Here is an 8242-nt window from a genome sequence, read left to right on the forward strand (position 1 = left end):
TATAGGTATTAAACTTTTAAACTATTAGTAGCCAGTAGGTACTTACTGAAAATGTGATTTATGTCATCAATACTGGATAAACCTTTTCTTCCAGTTTCATAATAAATGGTAAAAGATAATAGATCAAAATAACACAGCGTTGATATGTATATGTCATCTGCATGCAGAGGATCCTGCGGTACGTTTACTCAATAGAACTTATCCAGCTCTCTTCTGTATGCTGTCCTCAAATTATTAATTTTTTTTTTTAACAAAAGTATCGTTAGTTTCAGGAATTCTTTCTTGGCATTTTAAAACAAGTGCCTGATTGCCTTTATTTCTCAAGTACTTATTTTTAGCGATATCACTTTTTACTTTGCTTCCACAATGCTGGATAATTTTTATATTCATCAATGAAATCGGCCTAAAATGTCTTATCAAATTCGAAAGCCATTGTCCCACAAGTTTAAAAACTTTAAATAACTTTTAAAAAAAATAAGTAGGTAATTCAAACCTTGACCCAGTCACTACTACAGTATTAATATAATGTACGCAAACGTGCGGTTGGGAAAAATATGATTAAAAAAAAAATAAATGGGCGGTGTGGCTAAAAATATAAAATTACAGCAAACTGTCCAAGAATCGAAAATAATTTATGGTATGTTTAATAAATAGACAAAACTTGAGCCGATAAGCAAACAATAAAAAAAAATATATCATAATTTAAGACAATATTAATTTGCCAACATATAGTTTACCTATATCAGAGTAATAGAGTATGGGCTATAAGTGATGAATCAGGTAAAATTGATTTATAAATAATGCAGTTGATATATTTTCAAAAATAAAAAAAAAGAACATATCCTAATAAACTACTAATATTATTGTTTATCAATATAAATATTGCCATATAATAGTTGGTAGACTTGTAACTCATATAGGTATACAATAAATTGTTTTTCTAAAATATCTGCTAGCTTATATTTTAAAATGATGTTACCTATTTAATAAAAAGGATACCATAAAAAAATGGAAGTAGTTAATATGTGGTTGCGAGCGAAGCGAACGGTTTTTTTTTAACCATTCGGGCTGGTCAAAACCTTTGCCCCCCTCTATTGAAAACTGAAATGACGCCACTGCATACACGCACATACGAAATTGTCGACATGTCGGCTGTTGTCGTGTTAAGAATATAATGATATTATAATTCTTGGAAGGTATCTTATAGACCTTAGTACTTATCTATAATTAAAAACGCATCAGTACATCAATCATAAATTATTCATAACCATTTTTCATACATTTTTAAAAAGGCTACAGTTAATATTATGTGATACAGTGTTTCACTAGTGCTAGGGTGACCATAGTTTGTGGACTAGTGACTAGTCTACCTCAGTCACTCACTGGTGTCACACACATTCAGTTGAATACGTATAAAACCGCAGTACCTACTGTAAGATGTACCTAGATATACAATTTTAAAATAAAATAAAATTTAATTTTTGTAAATACATTATTTAAACAATAAATACACGACAGCATTAGGAACTTTAAAAAATAAAATGTGTTGGGTGAGTATAACTATTTACTTTGATTAAATTGTACAATATAGGTGTGGTACTACGATCTATACAATTTCAAATACACAAACTATCCAGTGGTTAAAAATTCAAGTCAATTTCACAGGATTGTGTATACCTCTATTATACGTATTATGACATAACATCATAAATATCGTAAAAACTCATTTTTCGGAAAAGGTTTGTTAACATTGACTATAGTATATAATATAATATGTAGTTTAGCTATAAGGAGTATTCAGTTTAGTTTATGTGGTTTAAGTATACTTTTTTACAGGTGACGAAAAGATATATTACATCAACATTGATATAATTATGAATATTCACGGCAGCAATAGCGATAGCATTTTCAACCAGAAGTTAGCCAAAATTTTCGGATTCTATCAAATTTTGGACACCAAAACAGTTACATTTCTAGGCCGTCACAATGTTTACTACAGAATTTTCGTGTTTCTCATTGTTTACGAGTGTCTCCTTTCGGCGATAGTGATCTTAAACGGTTTGTATTATCCCGTAAACAACAATAACATTGTCCAGGCCATGTTCTATTTTGGCTTCGTGGTAAACATGCTGTACGGGAGCTACAAGATGTACATCATACTCAGCCGCTCAAAAGTTATATGGGATTGCTTGTCGATCACGAAGTTCGACTTCACGTCGTACGGTGTCCAGGGCAGACATACACTGAACGTTTGGCGAAATCTTTCCATTAAATACACGAACATATACGCGATATTTTATTTAACAATATCAATCCTTTGTGTGGCGTCTCCAGTGGTATTTAGTAACTCTTTTATAATAATAAAAAATCACGATGGATTGTCCAACGCCTATCGCCTGGGCCTTATCAATTTATATTTATTCGTCTCGGAAGAAACTTATAACGCATATTTTTATGTATTTCACATCGTCGAATCGCTTGGCCTAGTCATTAATACGTTATTTATCATTATTTTTGATACTATTGTGAATACGTTGGCCTTCGCATTAATCGGTCAGTTGCAAACGATTTCCACTGCGTTCGAATCGGTCGGACATAAATCTCTTCACTTCCCAAATAGTAAGTACCTAAAGTATTGACATGCATGTATTAGAGACATTTAGAGTGGTTAAATGGTTATTAATTATCTCATCAGGGCTGGTCATGTGGGCTGTGGCGTACTACAGCTATATGTGGGGCTAAAATATCTTTTCATCTCTGATTCATTTTTATAATTCTACCCCCACAATAATATGCTGTGAGATTCCGAGTTTTTTACGCCTAAAAACCACCCACGGGTCCAGGGAAACACTGGACCATTGGTCTCGTGACCCACGAGCCGCACCGCGTATTGGCCCTAAGGTTAAGTCGGTGGAACTTATGGGTTTTGAGTACAATGCGGATCAAAATGAATAGACTCCAATTTATTAAAAGCAGATTGATAGTATTTTAAATACTAATGAGAGAAATACTAAGAGTGGGTTTAAGGTAATAATAATGTTATATTTTACATAATATGCAAATACTTGTAGAATAATAATTTAAGTGGTATGAATAGTATTGAAAAATATGAAAATGAAAATGTACTTTTGTATTTCCAATAATATAGTTTATTGAGCGGTTTGAGAGCAGGCTCGGCGCTAGAATTTTTTGCCAGGGGGGCAGAGTGAGGCAAATATTTGTTTTACATGTGCTAAGGTTTTTTCAACAAACACTGAGGCTAATAAATAAAATATAAATATTTTCGTATATCATACAACATAATATACCTATTAGCTATCAGAACTATATAGCTGCTATATAGTTCATAAGTTTTTATATCGTATGATCTAAAAGTCTAAACAGATAAATAGATAATATGTACAAACTTTTGAATAGTTAAAAATGTTTTAAGAATAATGTCAACTAGTTTTTATGTACCTTCCTTATATTGTAAGAAAATGTTTAATCACAGACCTTCCACAACTATATATTCATAATGAATAATGATGTACAAACATTATAATTTCTTTATGACTTTAATGTCATTTATGTACCCTTTGTGAATGAATAACTATGTTTCTTTTACTTACCTACATTTCATAAATATAAACTTAAGTAATTATGTTCAGTAATGAAAGTATATAATCCAGAGCGACGGTAGTGGTGCGAAGTTAAGTAAAAAAAAAATAGCCGAGAATATAGCCACTAATGTATAATAACAGGAGCTAGAGACCTAGAGCTTTTGCCATTGAAAAACCGTCTTAATTTATCAACATATTGTTTAACTATTTGACAGGACGTAGAAGTAATAAGTATACTTAAATAAATACAAATAAGTGACCACTATAGTATTTTTCGTACCAAATTAATAATGTATTAAGCAATAATATGTTGACTAAGTATTTAACATTATACAATTGATATTATTTGTCATCATGGGTATTTGTAATATTATAAAATGGCATTTTACTTAGTTTCTATATTATATCACGTATTTTAAAGATGTAATCATAACTAAATTTATTTATTTTTAACTTAGCTTTTTTTTAAACGGAGTTATAACGAAGGCGTGTTTTTGGTGTTAATAATTACGGCCCACGGGATTGGGTGAATTTCATTAAATTGGGTTGGAGAAGGTTGTGTAGGGGTAGTTGGTCGGTGTCGTCGTTAGGCCAGTTTTTATATAATTATAATTAGTTAGGACACAGGTTGCCCCGTGACTTGTACACGGCGGACACTGCTAACTGTGGGGTGTGGGAGACATAGATTACATAACATTATTATTAATACTATTAAGTATGATACATGATTAAAGAATAAAAAATTCTGGGGAATGGAACGGTGATATTTTGCCTTTGTCTGACACACGTGAAATACAGGGATTTAACCATATGACTGTTTTCATTCCAACGTATCAAATGATCTAGTTAGGCTATTAAAATTCTGAAAATATATTTACATTTTTCGTCAAGGCTACTAGATATCGGTTTCCCTACTTTTTTAATTTTTTTTATTTAACTTCTCTAAAAATGGAAATAATACATTTTTCTAATTAGTCCTTTTTTATTTTTAGTAGGTATGTCTTTCTGAGAATTTAGTGGGACGAAATCAAAAATATTTGAAATTCGATCCTAAAAATTCAAAATTCTTATAGGTTCACTAGATCAATTAGTATATTAGAATAAAATAACGTACATACATTTCTTTGTTTTGTGTTTTAAACACAAAAATAAAATACATTAAAATAAATACAACACTAACATTTATATTGAAAATGAACAAAATAATACATTATCTGTAATATTGTACAGTATACAATTGATTGATTTTAATTTTTTAAGTCGGTAATAGATTCCTTAAAATAATTATTTATTGAAAAACAAAATATGAAATTAAGTTGTTAAACAAAAGCCATCCAACAAACATTTGCCAGCCCTCACAAATATTGTTAATTAAAAAGTTATAGGTACAAAGCACAATGGATAACTATAATAATTATAATATGTTTTTTTTTTAGATAATATTGATAACAAGAATAAGTTACCTAATGAAAATATAAAATATATGGATCATTACAAGGACTTAAAAACACTTATAATAGACCATCAAAACATTCTGAAGTAAGTACATATTAATTTTGTTTTCTAAATAAAAAAAAAAATGTTTTTAATTTTATCTTTCAATCTATAATATTATTATATTTATGATATTAATAATATAAACATATTATAGGTACATGAAATAATATTATCAACAAAAAAGTGAATTATTTATTTCAAATACCTATCTTTAAAATGTTTTTCTTGTGTGTAGGAATTAACAATTCCATAATCATATTTATTTTTTCTAGTGACAAGATAAGTTTTTCTTAGTAAAATACGTTTCAAATTTGTCTATTTTTCATGCTGTAGGCAAAACTGTCTTGTTGTATAATATGAGTATTTTTATAGTAATTTGTTTCTTTTTACATAGAAAATATGATGAATTTTTATCAATATTTCGACCAACAATGTTACTGCAAGTATTTGTTGTGTCGTCTTCGATCATTTTTCTTTGGTTCATTTTTCTAACGGTAGGTACAAACATAATGGAACACAAGCATTTATTTATTTAGATAAATATAATTATATTTTTGCAAACATTTTGTTTGTTTTTAGGTAGCTTGGTAGTTTTCACATGCTATTTATATTTAAATTTATAATAAATTATGTCTCACAACAAACGATTTAATATATTATTTGATGTCCTTAATGTTTTCAGAGTTTTATGGAAGACGATTTTACGCAATATATGGCATTGACATTCATGGAAGTAGCTATTTTTGGAATTCCTTTTTGTACTTTTCAAATGTATATGTCATGTTTTGTATTTAATACATTAAACATTAAAGTAATTTCGAATTTATATACCTAATTAAAGTATTTATTAAGGAGTTATACAATAAATTATAAAATACTATGTTCATTTTAAATAGTACCTATAGATATTATTTAATTTCCACGAAATATACAACACAATTTTTGGGGGACGGAGTGGCCGAGCGGACTAAGGCGTAGGTTGCAATGCGCACCGTCACCGGTTAGAATCTCGGTCACGGGCGGCGTGGCACTTCTCTCCGGGCAGACACCTGTCTGGAGAGAGAGGCCGCCATCCTCAGACCGGGCATTGCACATACCTAACCTACAAATTACCTTAGAAGTTGAAGCTCTTAACCCTAATAAAGAAAAAAAACACAAAAAAAAAAGATAGGTGCCTAGTATCAAAGTATTTATAAGTAGGTATTTTTATTTTTATTAGTATATATATAACATTTGAAAACTTAATCAAGATTCCCTATAAGTTTTACAACATTTACCAAAAAAAAAACAATTTACCGAAAAAAATAGGAAATTGTCTGATCTAAAAATAAGAAATACAATAATTAGATCTTGGGCACGCCCCTGAGCAGTGCGTTATCCATTTACCCGTTGCTTTTTTTTTATTTATTTAGGCCGCATTAATAAGTTTGTAAATTACTTTATATATTAATTTCTTTTTGAATGTTTTGTTTTTTTAGAAAGATTCTATAACATTCGCGTTGTATAGCTCAAATTGGACAGAAATGGATATGAAATTTAAAAAATTGATTTTGTTAACAATGAGAATGAATAATGCACACCATCAAAAATTACAATATACAAGAACGAGAATTATTAACATGGAAATATTTTTTCAAGTATGTTTCATATTACCTTTAATAATTATAAAAATATAATGATCATAATCAAAGCATATATTAAGGCTTTAAAAGTTGGTAGTGGAAATAATGTTGCCCCTAATATTTTAAATTTAAATATTTTTATAGTAAAATTATAATTTTGTTTTGCTCAAAAAAATGCACTGCAGTGCTGTTTTCCAAAATTTTATCAAGTATAAGAATTTTTGATATTACACCATAAAAATATGAAATAATCAAATCAAAATATTTTGATTTGTTTTGAGCAGTTTACGGACAATTTAAAATTTCAATCTTTTTAGTTTTTTTTTTCTATAAATATCAATGAAATGTTATTTGTTTGGCCAAAAAGCGTCAAAATTTATTACAAGGCTCCTAATGCATTGCTTAAATAGAAATTGAGAAATATTAAAAATACATTGTCGAAATTTTTTTTTATAAGCATTTAAAGTTCGATTGTAGTAAAAATGTATAAAATGTTCAAATTTTATAGATAAGTATTGAAAACTTTCAACAAGGTTCTAACCACGTTAGTAGGTTATTCCGTAACCAAAAAATCTCAAAAATATAAATCTCGGTGTAGTATTCCTTCATAGTATTATTAAGTGTGACGTTCTGGTCTCTTCGACCTCCTCGAATGATTTGTTGTAACAGTGAGATAAAGTAGATCGGCGAAGTATTTCTCTCGAATTAGTTTCGATTCCCAATCGGCTGATCATTAGTATATAATATATTATACTGAATAAGATTGGTTCCTAGTTTCCTTCTATAATACACTTCCTTGAGCCGCTTGAGGTAAGTAACCCATTATTTTGTGTTTTCCATTTACGTTTTTTGTTCTGAAGTGATATACATAGAACCGTCTGTTTCGTAGCATATAATAAATATAATAACAGAAGACCAACAATTTTTGTCAGCTTCGAATCTCCAGTCAGTTTAAATTATTATATTTTCTTTAATTCTTTATTAGCAGTCTATTATTGACCTATCTTATGCATAGCTGAGGTTGATAAAAGTCGCTCCTGTTATAACTTTGCTCTTGTATCCTTTCTTTATTTCTTCAACAAGGTTTTCCCCAGTGCACGATCATCAAAAAATGATTTTGAACGGAATTTCAGCCTATATGGCCTATAAGTATATTTTGTTATATATATATATTATTATTATATTGATATTACACTAATGTATTTACACTAATATTATCTGTTACTTCATACCTATTTCCGAAGAAAAAAAACAGTAGTAACTCCTCAAAAATAGTAATATCGGTAAAACATAAACATAATACATGGAAAAAGTACAAAAAAGTTTCTAATTTGGATGTCTATTAAGGGGATTCGATACCGTGATTTTCTGTTTTTGTCTAACACACGCGCGACATAGTATTTTAGACTTGTTATTTGCCAAATATTCCAATTGATCTATTTAAGCGATAAGATTTCTGAAAACAGATTTGAATTTTTCGTCAAATCTACTTGAAATCGACTTTCCCACATTTTTGATTTT

Source organism: Acyrthosiphon pisum, chromosome A1 (genome assembly GCF_005508785.2).
Source record: "Acyrthosiphon pisum isolate AL4f chromosome A1, pea_aphid_22Mar2018_4r6ur, whole genome shotgun sequence".
NCBI classification, from domain to species: domain Eukaryota; kingdom Metazoa; phylum Arthropoda; class Insecta; order Hemiptera; family Aphididae; genus Acyrthosiphon; species Acyrthosiphon pisum.